Genomic DNA, 18,321 nt, shown 5'->3' with positions numbered 1-18,321 from the left:
CCTGGACATTTTCTTTCCTTGATTTAAAGTTCCCCATAGTGGGGATGCATAGTGAGAGTTAAGAACTATGAGTACGATCACTGAGATGAGGGCCTTCAGAACTTGAATTGAGCCACACAGTCCTTGTTTTTTTGTGTTGGCATCACCGTAGAGAAGCCAGGGGCCATCCTGGAGGGAGCACACTCTGGCTCTGTGTTTGCTCTGTGACCCTGGGCACCTGGGGCCCTCCATCACTCAGCCTCGATGTCATCACCTGGGAAAAGAGGAGAATGGGAGGAAAGGTCCAAACTGCCCCACTAATCTTTACCCAGCTGCCATCTCCCTTCTTTATTTCAGAATCTCAGATTTGTCTGGCCTCACTATTCCCAGTCCCAGGAGATGAGTCGTGATTGGCCCAGACCAGGCAGTGGCAGCCCCCTTCCTTGGGCACTCCTTCCAACAGCTTCCCTGGCAGCCACCAGTGGGCACTGGACCCACTTCTGGGCAATGAGATACAAGTTCACTTGACCATAGTCATCGGGGTAATATTTCCCTCACCAATAGCGAGCAAGATCCTCCTGCTCCACCTACAGGCACGAGGGAGCGAGAGCCTGACATGATGGCACCCCATGTGATGCCAGTCAAGGGACAAAGCCCACCTGCAGAGGGGGGAAATCAGACAGACAGACAAAGCTTGGGTCCTCGATGCCACTGTAGAGCCGGGGCACCACGTCCTACCTGTGATTATAAAATCTTTGCTGAGAACACCTTCCCCGATTAGCAGTAGTCCAAGTTTGGGGGAAAGAGAGGAGGATTCCACAGCCATCTCATTCCAGGGATCTGGTATTTGTGGAGCAGACGGTGAGATGTTGGAGACAGAAGAGTCTCAACTCCATAATCCAGCTGAGCATGTACCACACCTGACTCTAAGTGTCTCCACATGTAGAACGCTTCTTATTTATCACAGGCTCTTGCAGGGAATAGCAATCAATCTTGAAAGTAGCATTCAAGACCCTCCACAAATACAGCTATTCCCCGCTCGAGTCAGAGGTGCCATGCCTCTTCAATGACTCTGGAATATTCCACAGTGATTCCCATGTTCATCTTGCTTGAATTTCTTCACCCTTCTTTGTCTGTCTGAATCCCACCATCTTAGGTCCAACCTCCGCCAGCAAGACATGAATAACTCATCGACACCACCACTTTCCTGACAATGCAGAGCCCTGCCATAGTGCCCTTAACTAGAGCATTTGACCTCACAAACAAGAGCCCTCAGGGAGGCCTCTGGATGCCCACCACACCTGCAAAGCATCTGGTTGTTTCCTTTTATTTTTTTTCCAGTTTTATTGAAGTATCATTGACATACATTGTATTAGTTTAAGGTATACAATATGATTTGATACATGTATATACTGCAAAATGATCACCAGAATAACTCTAATTAGCATCTATCACTTCACACAGTTATGAACCTTTGCCCCTTGTGATGAGACTTTTAAGATCTACTCTTAGCAACTTCTAGATATGTAAAATACTATTGTTCGCTGTAGTCCTCCCCTTCTACCTCACATCCCCAGAACGTATTTATCTGATAACTAGAAGTTTGTACTTTTTGACCCCCTCTACCTAATTCGCCCACCCCCACCTCCTGCCTCTAGCAACCATCAATCTGATCTCTATTTTTGAGAGTTTGGTTTTTTTAGGTTCCACACGTAAGTGGGATCGTACAGTATTTGTCTTTCTCTGTCTGGCTTATTTTGCTTAGTATAATGCTTTCAAGTTTCATCCACATTGTCACAAATAACAGGATTTCCTTCTCTTTTTTGGCTCAGTAGATTTCCATGATATATCTTCTTTATCCGTTCATCTGTCTATGGACACTTAAGTTGCTTCCACATCTACTGTAAATGCACAATGCTGCAATGAACACGGGAGTATATATATCTTTTCAGGATAGTGATTTCATTTCCTTCAGGTATATACCCAGAGAAAGAACTGCTAGATCCTATCATAGTCATTTCTTCATTTCTTCCTAATAAACCAATTCCTCATAAATCAATTCAAAACCATGTTTGAAAGTGCCCCAAAGTGGCTAAAGTTCCGTTCAGTCACATTGTGTTATTCTCGTACATGCTGCTCAGTTTCCTTAAACACATCACTCATCTGAAGGACCAATACTAGAAGGAAGAGAATACTGCTAACAGCTTCAAGGTTGTTCTATTTCTGAATATAACTACCCAGTTTGATCTCCTTTACCAATGTGGGATAGTCTTTTTCTATTAATTTTTTAAAGATCTTATTTACTTATTTGAAAGAGAGAGAGCATGAGCAGGGAACCCAATGTGGGGCTTGATCCCAGGATCCCAGGACCATAACATGGGATGAAGGCAGACGCTTAATTGACTGAGCTATCCAGGCGCCCCCTTTTTTAAATTAAATTTAATTTCTTTAGTCCGCATTTGCCCAAATTATAGGGCATCCTGTATCTCTTCCTAAGACATGCCCGAAAAACTTGCCCAAGCATCCCAGGACGTATTCAGCTGCAAGAGGCGTGTCTTGCTTCCAAACAATAGGCTAGGCTCAGAGCCAGAGAAACCAGTCAAAGACGAATGGACTCCAACTTTCTGCCATCATAATTTCTCTTGCTCTAGGGTAACTGTTGAAAACTGTCTTTATGGTTCAATGTGTCCTTGCTTTTACCACTCCAAATGAACTCAAAAGCCAAAGTCATATTTTATTTTGAGGGAGGACAAAGGACAAGTCCAATCTCTCCAGAGTTACGTCTGTCTGAGGCTTAAAGCCCCCAGGGGGGGGGTTTACACTCAGCCCCACAGGATGCTCTCTTTGTCTGGTTTTATTGGGGACACTTTGAGCCTTAGTCACACAGTCAGCCCAAACCAGCCGACAAATGGACCTTCTGGTGGGGGCATTGGGCACAGGTTATCATCTGGACTCACACTTCCCCAGAACTGGGTTGCTTGTTGGGGGCCCTTAGTGTCCTTTCCCGTCTGACTCATCTCTGGGGGGGGGGGGGTTCTATCACATTGCATTCTCGAAAGGGAAGAGGATAGGAGACTTTCTTTCTGAGGTGGCAACTTGGTCCCTATTCAAATTTACCCACATTCCTCTAAGTGAGCACTCTGCCTCACAAGGGATATGTGGGGACTGAGTTGTTCAGGTCAGAAATGTCTCAGGGTAATTAGTGACTACTTGCCTTAAGACAGAAGCACTGGGTGGTGCCACTAAGTGACCACACAGGGGGGTGACCGGTGTATCCACCCAGGCAGAGAACCAGCTGATCCCTTCCTTTTTGGCAGCTACTTTAAGTTCTGCTTAGTCAGGTACACAAGAGCTCAGACTCAACTCTGAAGGGGCTCAAGTGTCCGCTGGGGCACAGGGTGGGGGGCTGCACCCCAATGGAGTGGGAGCTCTGGTCAGAACTGAATGGAATCACATGGCAGGAGTCAGGGACGACCAGGCACTGTTCTCCCCTGGCGTCCCTCCCTTCCTGCATGTCCGGGACTGCAGACCCACCTGTGAGGATGAGGATGCAGGGCCTCCATCTGGGGGCCAGGAAAGCAGCTGAGAGCAGGCTGCACGTGCTCGCTCCTCTGTCACATGGAGGGGTGGGAGGACAGGGCTTGGAGGCGCCACACCTGGGCCATCGTGTCTCATCAGAAGACAGGCCCCCACCGCCCCCTTGTCCTCGTACATAGCTCTTCTGGGATTAATTTCAATCATTTCCGCCATTGCCCAGTGTCATTCCTCACTTAGCTCCCAGAACCCACCTCTTGGCTTCCGTGGCAGGTGCCACATTGAAAGTCTCTTGCAGAGTGGTGTTTCTGGGGCAGTGAGTAACAGGAGGATTGGAGGGAAGGAGGATGAAGGGGGAGAGATTAGAAGTTGCCCTAGACCTGGGACCTAAGCCTTTGGCGAGAAGGTCCCCCCTTTCTCCGGGTTCAGGCTCATTGACTCAGAATTGCTCACTACTTCCAAAACAGACTGAGCGTCTGGAGTGTCTGTCAGGGGCCTCCTCAGGACAGATGAAGGCCCCACTTCTGAGAGCTGCACCGCCCTGTGGTGGTTTGCAGAGCAGATTTGGAGCCTTCTCACTGGACACAGGGACAGTGTGTGAATTTCTTCCATTTTCCTAGGGGAAGTTTCCAAAAGTTTTCCAAGGGCCCTTTCAGCTGTGGTCTAAAATCAGGGCCTTGGCACCACTCCAGGGAGGAACCTCATTTACTTTGGCACCTGGGCACTTCCTATTTCGTCCCAGGCCCAGAATGTATGGAATAGGGCTTTGCTGGGAGGCACACCGTAGTAATTCTCTCTGCTGTCAGGACACGTGGAGCCTGTGACTGCGTAAGCCTTCGGGGACCTCCCCTGCTCACTCGCCTGTTGGCTTCGGTTTAAGGGAGTTGCCCACAGAGGGACGTCTGATGAGGGGTTCATGCTTGTTGGATCGTGGAGGATGTTACAAATACTCAAATTTTCCTTGCAGGTATTTTTTCCCCCTCCAACACTAGACAAAATGTATAGTGTTCATTTTGGAGAATCTATTCAAAAAGTTCATGAAAGAATGATTTTCACAATCAAGAAATTTTTTTCCTTTTCTTCAGGATCATGGGTAACACAGCTGGGTGAGGCCAAATATATGCCTGACGCAGGAATGCTGCTTTTGCTCCTAGCACTCTCCAAATGTACAAATTGGACAACGAATTTACTCTTTTATTTCTGGCAGGGGAAGGTAAGGAGGACATGCCGGTCCCCATTACTTTACTGCAGGCTATCCCAGAAACGTATTAATTGAGTGTCATGAAGGCTACCAATTGTGCCGGCGCTCAGGCTCTCAGCTCTAGCTTCTTGCTCCCACTTTTCCACCCAGGAAATGAGGACCACTGGGTCATCATTAAGAAGAGATCTTGGAGCCTCTCCTCCATCAACATGCATGGAAACACTGCCATGGTTCACCAGAGGCCTCATCCTGCCCAACGTCCCCGAGGAAGCAGGACGCCACAGCCCGCGAGAGCTGGCCCGGCTTCCGGGCATTGGCCCAACCTGGGCTGTGGCTGGGGTGCGCGGTGTCGCCCAGGACTGAGTGCTGTTCCAGTTTCCCCGATCCTCCCCGGTTAGGAACTGGCTCATGTCTCTCAGAGGGATGGCGACCAGAATGAGTTGTCAACGTTAGCTGCTTTATGGAATTCTAGAAACGGTTTTATTCTTGTTTTTGACGTCTTGGCCTTTTTGTTGGCTTCAGGAAGGAGTGGGCCCGAGGTAAAGGTGTGTTGGAAGTGGGAGGGGGTGGAAATCGAGTGCATTCTCAAGGGGTCATGAAAAGAAATTCTGTCCCTACTCTCTCCTCTTGACTTGATATGTGTTGTTTATATTTCTGATTAGGGTAAAACCACAAAAAAGAAATTAACCTAGAATTTAGAGGGTTTTATTTTCATAGTTTAAAATACAGCATTTTGTTGGGGCACCTGGCTGGCTCAGTCAGGGGGAGCATTTGACTCGATTTCAGGGTTGTGAGTTTAAGCCCCATGTTGGGTGTAGAGATTACAAATAAATAAACTTTAAACATTTTTTTAAAGTAAAGCTTTTTGCCTTTTTTTCTTTTTTTGCATATGTGAAAGCATTTACTTTGGTTATATCTGCCTTATATGCATTCCCCCCCCAATTTATTAAGAGATAACTAACATATAACTTTACCTTAGTTTCAGGTATGCAACATGAGGATTTGAGATTTGTATATATTGTGAAATGATCACCACAATAAGTTTAGTTAACAACCACCTTACATGGTTACAAATATTTTGTCTTGTGATGAGAACTTTTAATATCTACTCTTTAGCAACTTTTTTTTTTTTGAAGTAGGCTCTGTGCCCAGCGTGGATCTTGAACTCACGACCCTGAGATCAAGACCTGAGCTGAGATCAAGAGTCAGAAGCTTAACTGACTGAGCCACCCAAGCGCCCCATCTCTTAGCAATGTTCAAATCAATCATGTCATTTTTTAAAAATGGAGTGACTGGGCCCTCTTGGCTCCCTGTTCCCACAGCACCAGATGTATTTCTGAGCCTATATAGTTATCACACTACACTGTAATTATTTGCCTCCTTGTCTGTTTCTCTCACTAGACTGAGCTCCCAGAGGCCTGGAACACTTCATCATTATTTCCCCAGCATCCAGCACAGTGCCTGGGACACACCGCAGCTCGACAGACATATGCCAGAGGAAGAGAACACACCAGTAAAGCATGCCAGCACCTTTGCCTTTGCCTTTTTCTTTTTTTTTTTTTCATTTGTTAGGAGGCTGCCCCAAAGGAGAGTGGAATTGGGCAAACCACAAACATGCAGGCCCTGGACTTCAGGGCTGTGTTCCAGCCTGTGCTGGCCAGTCTGGGCCACTCTGCCCTATCTTCTGGGCCTGCCTTTCTGGACTTAGGTTTCCAAACTAGATGACACAACGACAGAAGTCAGCTTTGTCTTCATCCTCGCCAGCCCAGTGGTCAGTGGGTCAGCTGTCCTACCTAGCACCACCCAAACAGACAAGTGCATCCTCTTTGACTCACTTGGCCTGCGCGTGAGCAGAACCATGTGACCCCCCCCCAACCACCAAAAACTATGAAGTGTGTCGTGTTTTCATGGGACGGAGCACTGTGGAGCTGGGAGCTTCCCTCTTCCTCACATTTAAGGTCATGGGCAGTTGTGTTTTGCACGGCTTCCAGAGCAGGAGGCAGTAAATACAGTTGGGGGGGGGGGGGGCGCGAGGAACAGCAGTGGCCTTCAGTTACGGGCTCATGCAGAGAAGAGCCTGAAGCTTCCACAACAGTACTGTGTGCGCACTGGAACACTGGGGTGAGGTGGGGTGAGGTGATTCGAGCCCGTGGTGTGTTTCAAAAATACCTGCCTGGGCACCTGGGTGGCTCAGCCGTTAAGCATCTGCCTTCGGCTCAGGTCATGACCCCAGGGTCCTGGGATCGAGCCCCACATCGGGCTCCTTGCTTGGCAGGAAGCCTGCTTCTCCCTCTCCCACTCCCCCTGCTTGTGTTCCTGCTCTCGCTGTCTCTCTCTGTCAAATAAATAAAATCTTAAAAAAAAAAAAAAAAACCTGCCTGGTGTGCAGTGAGGTCTAGGTCAACCTCAGCGCTAATGCTGGAAATACCTCCTGACAGGGGTTCTGAACTCAGAGACTCCACAAACTTATATAGAATTGCATCTTTCTTTCACCCCCAAAACCTGTCACTGAAATGTAGTATGTTCTTCAATTATGAGTGTCAGCAACACCACCAGGAATAGCACCCTCTGATACAAACTATTTTCAGGCCACCTCAAAGTGGTTACAGAGATCCCACAATGTCATTTCCAGTCACTGCTACTTAGAAATGATGTAGCTTTTAGACCCATGCCGGATCTTGTTTTTTAATGCATTAATAAAGAAGCGTTTGAGGTATTTGTCAGGGTTCTCCAGAGAATCAAAACTAATGACTTATTATGAGGAATTGATGGACATGATTAGGGAGGCTGAGAAACCCCATGTCTGCCACCTGTGAGCTGGAGACCCAGGGGAGGCAGTGATAATAGTCCTCAGAGATGGGGGGGGGGGAGGTGCGCAGGGGATGAGAGAAGTCCAGGAGAGGTGAGGAGATGATATGCCAGCGCAAGTTGTCAGACAGACCCTTCCACTGTCTTTTTGTTCTATTCAGGCCCTTAATGGATTGGATGAGGCCCACCCACATTGGGGAGGGCAATGGCTTTACTCACTCTACCAATTTGAAATGCTAATCTCATCCACAAACACCCTCAAAGATACACCCCCAAAAAGTGTTTAACCTAGCATCTGGGTACTCCATGATCCAGTCAAGTTGACACATAAAATTAACCAGCAAACTATATGACAAACTTAGTTATTTAAAAAGTATTTTTTACAGGGCGCCTGGGTGGCTCAGTTGGTTAAGTGTCTGCCTTCGGCTCAGACCGTGATCTCAACGTCCTGGGATCGAGCTCTGTATTGGGCTCTCTCCTCAGAAGGGAGTCTGCTTCTCCCTCTCCCTCTGCGCACTCTCTCTCTCTTAAATAAATTTAAAAAAACTTAAAAAAATAAATAAATAAAAAGTATTTTTATTACTGTATTTCAATGTAATTGGTTTCTTTGTAGTTCTGTGCATTTTAGATTATGTATTTTTTTATTTTTTTAAATATTTATTTATTTATTTCAGAGAGAGCGAGCGAGTATGCACAAGCAAGGAGAGCAGCAGGCAGAGGGAGAAGTGGGCTCCCCACAGAGCAGGGAGCCCGATGCGGGGCTCCATTCCAGGACCCTGGGATCATGACCTGACCCAAAGACAGATGCTCAACTGAATGAGCCACCCAAGCATCCCTAGATTACGTATTTTAAAACATTATCTTGAGAAGAAACAGACAGGTTTCACCACATACCAACAGCTAAAAATGTTAAGAACCCCTGTGAGAATAAATTCGCTCCCATGTGGCCACTAGCCTCTGGCTACTTCCTGGGAGGAAATGAATCCTTCTCGAAATTATACATTTCGTTGTACATTCTTTCAATACATTTAAGGGGAGGGGTATGCCATTTATCAGTTTATTGCCCCTCAACTCTAAATTCTCCTTCCATGGCATGTTGGGCCACGGAACTGGGCTCTTAGGTAAGCTTTTCCCCCTTGCTGCTGGTATGGTGCTGGTATGGTGCTGAACCTTGCCAGTAGAGGGCGCTAGAGAGACGCTCTCTTCCGGGAAGCCAGCCTGCTTCCTTTTTCTTTTTGCTCCTACTGCATGGCCACCAGGGGCATGGGGGTGAGTGTCCAATGGTGCTCACCCCCATCAAGCTTCAGTGGCGCCCCACAACTGTGCGTTCCATTTGTCCTTTCCTGCCCACCAGCTCCCACAGGAGGCCACCAGCTCCCACAGGAGGCCTCCAGCTACCAGCCTGGGAGAGAAAAATGGTCTCATTTTGGTGAGTGCCCATGCTGAGACTCAAACTCAGTGTTTTTTTCTTATTGTTTTGTTTTGTTTTGTTCCCAAAGGCTGAGTGCCCTCTACTGCACAGTGCTGCTTCCAGACTAAAGATGACTGCACGGATCTCCAGCTGGTCTTGGCCCCACCATGATGGCCACTGTCTCCATCCCATGGAAATGCTGCCTTCATTCATTCATTTGCTCATGTATTCATTCAACAAACATTTGCTGCATATATTGACTACCCTATGCAAAGTTCTGTACGCTAATGTTCACAGAGGTGGCTGAAGCCCTGATCTCCAAGAGCAACAAGAATAATGGTGAGGCTGACGAGGGAGAAACATGTCAGAGGCTGTCAGAAGGCATCTCTGAGAAGGTGAGGCTTGAACTGAAGTTTGGAAAACAGTCAACCAGGAAGAAAACGAGGGAAGGATGTTCCCGATAGAAGAAAGAGCAGAAACAAAGGTATGAAGAGAACCGGGCATGATTTGCTAGGGAAACCATATCTCACTGGCTGAAGGGAGTGCGAATGTTGGGGAAAAGGTCATGTTTCTCAATACACAGAATCATTAAATTGCTGTGGTCCGAGACTATGCGTGGCTGCAAGAGGCCAGACTCGATCCCAGGATGCTGGCGAAGCGTGCACAAGCACAGTGACCACTGGTTAGGATTGCCCCTTGGCTGCACACGCAGCCTGATTTGTCGTTTTCAAGTGTAAAAGCATTGCACGTCTTAGGAATGGTAAAGCAGAGGATTCATGAAGTGAAAATGGAGTTGTAGAAAGGCCACATGTGTGGAAGGTCTGGCCAGCATAATGATAAAAGGAACATATGCTTTGGAGTCAGTCTGGTCTGGGTTTCAAACGCAAACTCTGCCACTTACAGTTATATAATGTGGTGCCAGTTACTCAGCCCAGAGAGTCACAGTGTCCTCATTTGGAAAATGGGGATAATTATTTACCTCATAGAACAAGATAAAATATGCAAAACCCACACTGGATCTTAAGACAACAGCTGTGAGCAAGGGGGAGCATGAAGGGCCACAGTGTGGTTCTTTGCTGGGCCAGCCTGGAGAAGAGTCCCCAAGCAATCCCTCTCCTGAGCAATTCTTGAAAAGGGATGCTTCATTATATCAGTGCTCTGCAAACTTTTTTGACCTTGCATGCTTGTCAGTTACAAAATTTTGAATACACACCCCAAATATAGGTGTATGTACTTATTAACAGATTCTGTAAAGGTATTATTACTCCAGGAACATACTATACCCATTATGAAACATAAACAAAATGGGAAAGTACAAGATAAAGACAAAATAAACAATTTAAATAAATTGTTTTATTAGTGGTGCCAAGAGCCCTTGACCTATCACTAACCAGAAACCCCATTTTCTGTCAGAGCACTCTGATTATATATACTTGGTTTCTGAAAATCTTGATTTACATTTTGTGTTACAGTGACTTGATTTATAAGCTTGCTTTTAATGCCATTAGCAGCTAAGTAATCCAAATGAAAGAAGTGCGTCTTTGGCTCAGCTCACTAAATTATGACAGTCGCCAGTGACTTAGCGAGGCCAAATGGTGCCTGAGGGCAATCGAACGATGGCCCATCTCCTTAGACTTGCCCAGAAATGAATAAATACATATAAAACTAGGGTGAATTCATGTGTTCAATGTTCAACAAATCTAAGGATATTAACTCAGTGCAAAATTGAAATGAAAAATTCTCTTACCGGTTTCTTTGCTGCTGCCCCCCAGCCATCCCTGGGAACAAATGAACTTTTGCACTAGTTCCCCATCACAGGCTGGGTATTTTGTGACATGGTAGCTGACTTCCCACAGAGCCAGCGAGATCCGAGAGAGTGAGGCAGGAGCTGCAGTGCCCTTCGTGACTTAGCCTCGGAAGTGACACATCATCACTTTCACTGCATTCAATGCAGGTGTGCCCTGATTCAGTGGAGGAGGGGGCTCCATAAGAGCAAAAACCTCAGGCAGCATGGATCTCTGGGGACCATGGGAGACTGACTATGGCAGAATGTGGCAGAAAAATGAAAGAGTAATCTGGGGAAAAAAGAGAACAGAACACCCAGAAAACAGAGAATCCAACTCAGCAAAGTAACAGAGGATGACACTATGTAGCTGGGCGAAGAAGGAACCAGATCAGATTGTATGAGGAGGATGGAGAACGCTGGGAGGAAGGTTTCCAAGAAAAAAAAGGAAAGCAATAAAAAAAGACTATCCGATATGTTTACATATCTTAAAAAATTGGTTGATACATAAACAACTTTATAGGAGAAGATCAAGCCTTCCTCATATAGAAAACTATAAAGGGAAAAATGGACAAGGCAATTGTAAGCCCAGGAAAACAAAACATTTTGCAAGCAAGAAAACATAGTAATAGTAGACTACTTAGGTTTTACAGTGAATATCATTTATATGAAGATACTACTGTCAATACCTTTATTGACCTAACTAAAAATGGGACATAAGTATTAGGAAGATGGCCAGAGACGTGGGGGAAGGGAACATACAAGCACCAAATCTGCATTTAGCATAACAGAAAATCAATAGGCAATGTTCAACTTTTAAGAAACTCACACAAGCATACTATTTAGAAAACTAGAAGTCAATATTCAAACAAAACAGTTGAATTTAAAGTGATGATCTCTGGGGATCAGAACCAGAAGCATGGGAGGTGGAGGGGTGAGGCAGGGACCACTGTTTTTTGCTATGAACCATTTAGTACTATTTAATTTTCCTTGCTCCTACAAAAAAAGAAGTCTAATTCAAACAATATGTATAAAGTAGAACTCCTAAGAACTAGCAACTAGCATTTCCGAGTTTTTGATCATGCTTTAAAATTACATTTATGGCCGCATGTATATTTGAAGAATAAACTACCACTGTGATGAATATATAAATAAATGTTTTTACCATATCATGTGTAGTCAATTATGGGAACGAAAATGGATTGGAAATATACAAATAAATGACTATTTAAATTACCCATTAAAAAAAATATTCAAACCTTTCAGAAATCATTGCTGTGGCCCTTTGGTGGTACAGCCTCTTCCTTATTTCTGCCCATTTCTGGATTTCTTAGTCCTGTCCCCCAGGACACCTGCAACGCCTCCTCCTTCAAGATTTTAATGCCTTGGCTCCACTTTCACTCCTCCCTCCCACTCGACATCCCACAGCCCTGGATCCACACTTCATTTATGAAATTTTAAGCTTCTGTCTTGTATTATTTATGTCCATGTCTTGAGGAAAAGGTTTGTATTCCAATTAGCAGCTTTCTCCTACAAATACGTGTCCTCCTTTGCACCCCCATTCACTATATATTCTACACTCATTTTTTCAATTGCTGAGTTATTACAAGCAGCCAACCACCCTTATCAAAGCTTAAGGCTACCCATGGTTATTCTATAGTGAAAAGAGGAGCTTTTAAAAGTTATTACCTGGAAGCTTAGAGTTCTTATTAATATTGCTGGGAAGACAGAGGCTCCTAGGGAGCATGTGGATGAACACTTTTGTCAATAGCTGGCTTTCTTCAGTGATAAATTCAAGTCAACATTACTCCTTTATCCTACTAATGCGCTTTAAAAATTCAAGGTACTTGAACAACAAGCTAAACACAGACCTCTGCCAGAACTACCATTTTTTGTCAGATTTACTTTTTTTTTCTTTTTTCTTTTTTTCTTTTTTTAATTTAAATTCAATTAGCCAAGTCATAGTAGATCATTAGTTTTTGCTATAATGTTCAGTGATTCATTAGTTGAGTATAATTACCTGACTTTGATGCAAATGTGTTTGATTAAACCTGCAAAGGTATAATGTTCTTAAATGGCAAACAAAATATACATAAAACGTGACAATGAAAAAAAAGAACTCAAGGAATTATCTTACCTGCTTTGCACTGGCCAAAGCTCCTCTTTCCCTTAGTGCGCCTGATGGTCCACGCTCTCGCCTTGGTGCCTCAGAGACATTTTAGGAAAGACTGAAAAGTGAATACATTGATGTGAACCCTTTAAGGACTCACCTTGTGACCCTGAGGGGGCGGGGGGACGACACACAACTCACTAGAATAAAGGGTAAGCATATTAGAACTTCTGTATTTAATTTTTATATTAAAAGTAATTAAATGACTTACATTATGTATGAGTTGTCACTGACATCATCATCAAGTTCCCGTCAGTTGCCTCATGTCACTTACAGCCCCGAGAAGCAGTTCCACACCTGGCAGCGGGTGTGTGTATGACAATGACCCCCATTCATTTCAACTACTTGAAAGTAGTTTTCAAGATATACTACCAAATTGAACTGAAATGAGCCTCACAGAATAGACAGGTGAGCACTAATAATGTAAGTGCAATGGACAACCAGAAAGTGGCAAAATGGACATGTGATCTCGGGATGCTTTCTTTGTCGTCCCTACAATGAATGATAAGGTAAAAAATTACGATCATCTAATTTTACCCTGTAAGAAGTTGATAAAAAAAATTGCAAAAATTTCAAAAAAGACACAAAAGAGGGATTCACATCCATCATCTGTAATAATGAACCTTAACAAGAGTGTATATTGTGCCTTGGGGATCGGTAATGAGCTATAAATGCTTCCTGGAAGAGCAAGACATTTTTAAACTGAGCATTTAGAACATGAAGACAGACCTCTATAATTGGTATACTGAAGGGAGTGATATTTATTTCTAGAGTTCTAAGTAGTATGTTTATGGAACTATTTAACAAAAAAAACTTGGACATTATCTATTGATTTTCTGCTATGCTAGATGAAGATTTCGTGCTCCTATATTCCCTACCCCCACGTCCTTTCTTGCCATCCTCCCAATAGTTGTATCCCATTGTTAGCTAAATCAATAAAGGTACTGACATTAGTATGTTCTTGTAAATAATACTCATTGCAAAACCCAAGTAATCTACTATTATGTTTTCATTCTTGCAAAATGTTTTGTTTTCCAGTAGTTTTCATTGGTTTGCTTTCTTTATACTGAGACTTCATTTTTCCCCCATCAGATTATTTATTAACCAACTTTTTTATGCTTAAGCATATCAGATGGTGTATCATTTTATTATTGTTGTTTTTTCCTGGAGACCGCACCCCCCCAGCACCCTCCATCCTCCACATACAATCTGGACTGTTTGCTCTTTAAGCCTGCTGCACTGCATCATCCTGTATTATCCTAGGCTTATTAGGGGACTAAGTGGAAAAGGGATTACAGCAAGATTGTCAAGGGGCTGGTTTGCGACAAAAAGGAATTAGGATTTCATTAAGTTATTGGAGAACCATAAGAAGTGACAAAAGGAAATCTGTTTGAGAGAGTCACTACACCAGAGCAACTCCTGGTCAAGGAGACCTTGTCTTTCCTCAGGTTCAGCTCATAGCCGCACCCTCTCCTTCCTTCGAACCACCATCCATACACTTAGACTATAAAAAATATGACTTGGAATAATTAAACACATGCTGGTCCCAAATCTAATGTTGAGGCACTTATGATGGGAAGAAAACAATCTCTGATAAAAGGTCAAGGACAAGGAATTTTCAGTGTCCAGGAATTCATGGTCAAGCCAATGTAAATCTCAAAATTTCTTCACATATTGCACTTGAACAAAATCCATGTCAGAGCAAGCATTTATTTAAAATGTAAACCCTGAAGTTGGAAATAAGGCCAATCAGGGCCATTCAAAAGATTACAAAGACAATTTCAATTTTAAAGGGCAGAGAGAGCAGGAGAAAATGTGTTCTGATGGCCACATCTACCAACCAGGCGGAACCAACAGAACCACTCCTCCAACTCTCCCATTCTTTGGACGCTCTTCGCCTACTTTTGTCTGGTCTATGCTTTTGTCATTTACATTATTAAAATTTATATTATCATAACTATTTTACTGTCTTATAGAACTTTGTAATTTTCCAATGATTTCACAACAATCCCGTAAGACCTCTGAACAGCATATGAGGTAGATATAAGGTAGATGAATAGGGCTGGCTGTGTAATTCCCGTTTTTATAGGTAAAGAAACTGGTACAAAGAGAGGTTTAATGGCTTCCTGGGAGTTCCATAGCTGGTCAGCAGCCTCAACAGCTTGGAAGAGTAGTTTTCCAACTGTCAACAGTTATTTGGGTCCTTTCTTCCAGGACTTCTTGTCTTTTGTTCTTATTTCGCTTCCAATTCTTTGTTTCCTTCTTCTCAACATGGTATCTATTTATTATTATAAGCGAAATCTGTCCCTTATCATATCCATAGTTTGTTTTCTGTTGTTAATAACTTAAAAATAATTTTAATGATCATAAAAATTGATATGTTAATGAATTCATTATGTTGATAGACATTAAAATATAATTGCAATTTAATATATTTTAATAATTACATAAATTTAACCATTTTAAATAAGTCATGCTTTTAAATAATGAATAGTTTTACAAATACAATTATTTTTTTCTCAAAGTCTTGTCTTTTTACTTGCATTTGGTTCTCAACCTTCTCCTCCGGCCCCACCCTGCTGATCACAGGGTTATGGGTGAGGGGCATTCCCACCCCTGAAGTAGCGTCCAAACGTGTCCCCCAACTCTCCTGCTTGAGGTTCACATGAGCCTCAGTTTCAGAAAGCCGGATTCTCACATTCTGAATGCATACAAGAAATTAGGAGGGCTTAAGTGAGGTAAGGCATGGTTCATCCACCTTGCCACAAGATTCTTTTGGCTTACAAAGGTTTCCCCAGGGGATCTGTACAAACATCAAGCTTTCTATGTGTTTTTAGTTCAATCCAATGATCATAAATTTAACACCCCTGGAGTCTCCAGGCAGGGGCACCCCCACTGACTGCTGCAAATGCTGAGCCAGCTCAACCACACCGGGGAGCTGACGCGCCGGGGGCGGGGGTGTGGGGGTCCACGAAGCTGAGGCCTGCGCAGGAGCATATCATTCTGTGCAGCTGAGTCCAGGGCTCTGAGCTCCGTGGCCATCAGGAAGAATGAGGACTACTCTCTCCTGCTGGAAAGTGCTCATGGCAGTTAACCATCACCACTTGGTCCTCATCTTAATTGCTTCCTGTTCAGTGAGTCCAGGGCCTTGCTCCTCCCGGGCCACAAACACAGAACATCTGCAAACACCAGGACAGCATCTCCAACGGCTCCGGATTGGACAAAGACAGTTCTCAGTGGGGGGCTGTATCCCATGGACTTAATCCCGAGCCACATACTGTCCGCCTGGGGTCATTCTGGCCTGTGCACATGTTTTGTTTAACTTGTAGTGTTTTTTAAATGGTTTAAAATAGATATCAGCAATTTAGAATGAAGAGTCACAGAAAGTCCCAATTTTCCAGGGCGCCTGAGTGGCTCAGTCATTAAGTGTCTGCCTTTGGTTTAGGTCGTGATCCCAGAGCCCTGGGATCGAGCCCCGCATCAGGCTCCCTGCTCCGCGGGAAGCCTGCTTCTCCCTCTCCCACTCCCTCTGCTTGTGTTCCCTCTCTCGCTGTGTCTCTCTCTGTCAAATAAATAAAATCTTTAAAAAAAAAAAAAAGTCCCGATTTTCCATTCCTTTTGAAAAACAGGTATTCTGCAAAAAGAATGAAATCTTGCCATTTGCAATGACTTGGATGGAACTAGAGGGTATTAGGCTAAGCAAAATAAATCAAAGACAAATATCCTATGATTTCACTCATATGTGGAATTTAAGAAACAAAACAGATGAACATAGGGGAAGGGAAGGAAAAACAAGATGACAACAGAGAGGGAGACAAACCCTAAGAGACTCTTAACTATGGGAAACAAACTGAGGGTTGCTGGAGGGGAGGTGGGTAGGGGATGGGGTGGGTAACTGGGTAATGGACATTAAAGATGGCATGGGATGTAATGAGCACTGGGTGTTATATGCAACTGATGAGTCACTAAATTACCTCTGAAACTAATAATACACTATATGTTAATTAAATTAAATTTAAATAAAGAAAAAAAAAGAAAAATCAGTATTCCTGCAGCCATGGCCCCAAATTCCTACAAGGCAGCAGCTGGGGCTGGACTGGGCCAGGGCTCCCTGGTTCACCGCTGCGCCCACCAGGATCTCCAGGTGCTTCCCTGGTCCCCAAAGGGTGGGAGTGTGCCCGCGCCACGGTGTTCCCTTAGGACCCTCACTTCCTGCCCAGCCCGGCAGCCTGTTTGCTTCAGTGGCTTTGGGACATCTGTGTGCGCTGGGGAAGGGTCAACACTTCTTTTCTGTGGCCCGCTTATCCTTGAGTCATCACTTTGTTCTGCCACCTTCTGAGGTGGAACCACCTCTTACCCCACGTAGCCTTGATTTTCATCCCCCCAGGCTCCGGAAATAGCTCCTCTCACCCACATGCGATAGGCCTTTCCTCTCAGACTCTGGGAGAACACCTGGTGGAAACCGGATGTACCCAGCGGGGAAACTGAGGTTCAGAGCAGCAGGGCTGTCCCGCGTCAACTGGAGCTGGCAGGTGTTGGGGCTGAGGGTAGCGGGGCACGGGTCTGTCCCCAGCTTTCTCTGCCCCAGTGAACAGCGTCTTTCTCTTGCTGCTCCAGAGCCACCGGAGTGAGGGGACCCTGCCCGGCTTCACGCCTAAATCGGGTCTGAGGGGAACAAAACAAGCCTGTGAAGGAAAGGGGGGCTGAGAGGGGAGGAATACGGGCACACACCACATGGCGGGAGGGGTGGGGGAAGAAAGGCGAAGCTCACTGCTTCCCCACACCGCCCACCCATGGCACAGGCACAAAGCAGTCGATTCTGTGAACTGTCCTGCGGCACGAGGCCACTCAAAAAATGCCATTTGCCGAAGGAACTCACCACCTATATTCATTTAGCCCTCCTAGATGTGTAATTAAAAAAAAAAAAACTAAATACAGAAGTTGGCTTTTTTTTTCCCTCCAAGTGAATATTTTTATATCACTTACTGTGTCTTTCCCCGTAGTAGAAGGGATTGTTAGACGCAACCGACTTTTTCCTCTTCCTCCTCCGCGCAGATTGCATTTCCGGGTTTCCCTTGTAGTTAATTGTGGTCATGTGACTGGGTCCCAGCCAATGGGGTGTGAGAGGAAGTAATGCCGGCACCTCGGGCTCTGGTGCGGGAAGCCTGTCACTTTCTTCGCTCTTCCGCGGTGACCTAGGAAGTATGGATTGAAGAGTGCAGAGGTTGGAAAGTAGCCTGTATCCTGAATTACTTCGTTTTATGTGTAGCATTTGATAGGTTCGTATCCCTCCTCTACCAGAAAGGGACAAATTTTTAAATTTTTCTGTGCCTCGGTTTTCTCATCTGCAGGTCGGGACTATTGACAGAAACACCCTCTTAGAGCTATTGGAAACATTAAGTGAGTTAATATTTGTAAGTCCCCTGTAAGAGTGG

General features: G+C 44.7%; 1 long non-coding RNA gene across 1 annotated transcript; it reads right to left on the bottom strand.

Moving 5' to 3' along the window:
- Positions 1-18: 18 nt before the first annotated feature.
- Positions 19-17,961, bottom strand: LOC118537851 (uncharacterized). The gene is made up of 3 exons (XR_004918311.2): positions 17,873-17,961; positions 12,854-12,944; positions 19-253 (listed from the first exon to the last, which is right to left on the bottom strand). It is a non-coding gene; the product is annotated as an uncharacterized LOC118537851 (long non-coding RNA).
- Between the last annotated feature and the right edge of the window lie 360 nt (positions 17,962-18,321).

The sequence above is a fragment of the Halichoerus grypus genome, chromosome 9, assembly GCF_964656455.1.
Source record: "Halichoerus grypus chromosome 9, mHalGry1.hap1.1, whole genome shotgun sequence".
Lineage (NCBI taxonomy): Eukaryota > Metazoa > Chordata > Mammalia > Carnivora > Phocidae > Halichoerus > Halichoerus grypus.
This window is presented reverse-complemented; position numbering and strand designations above follow the sequence as displayed.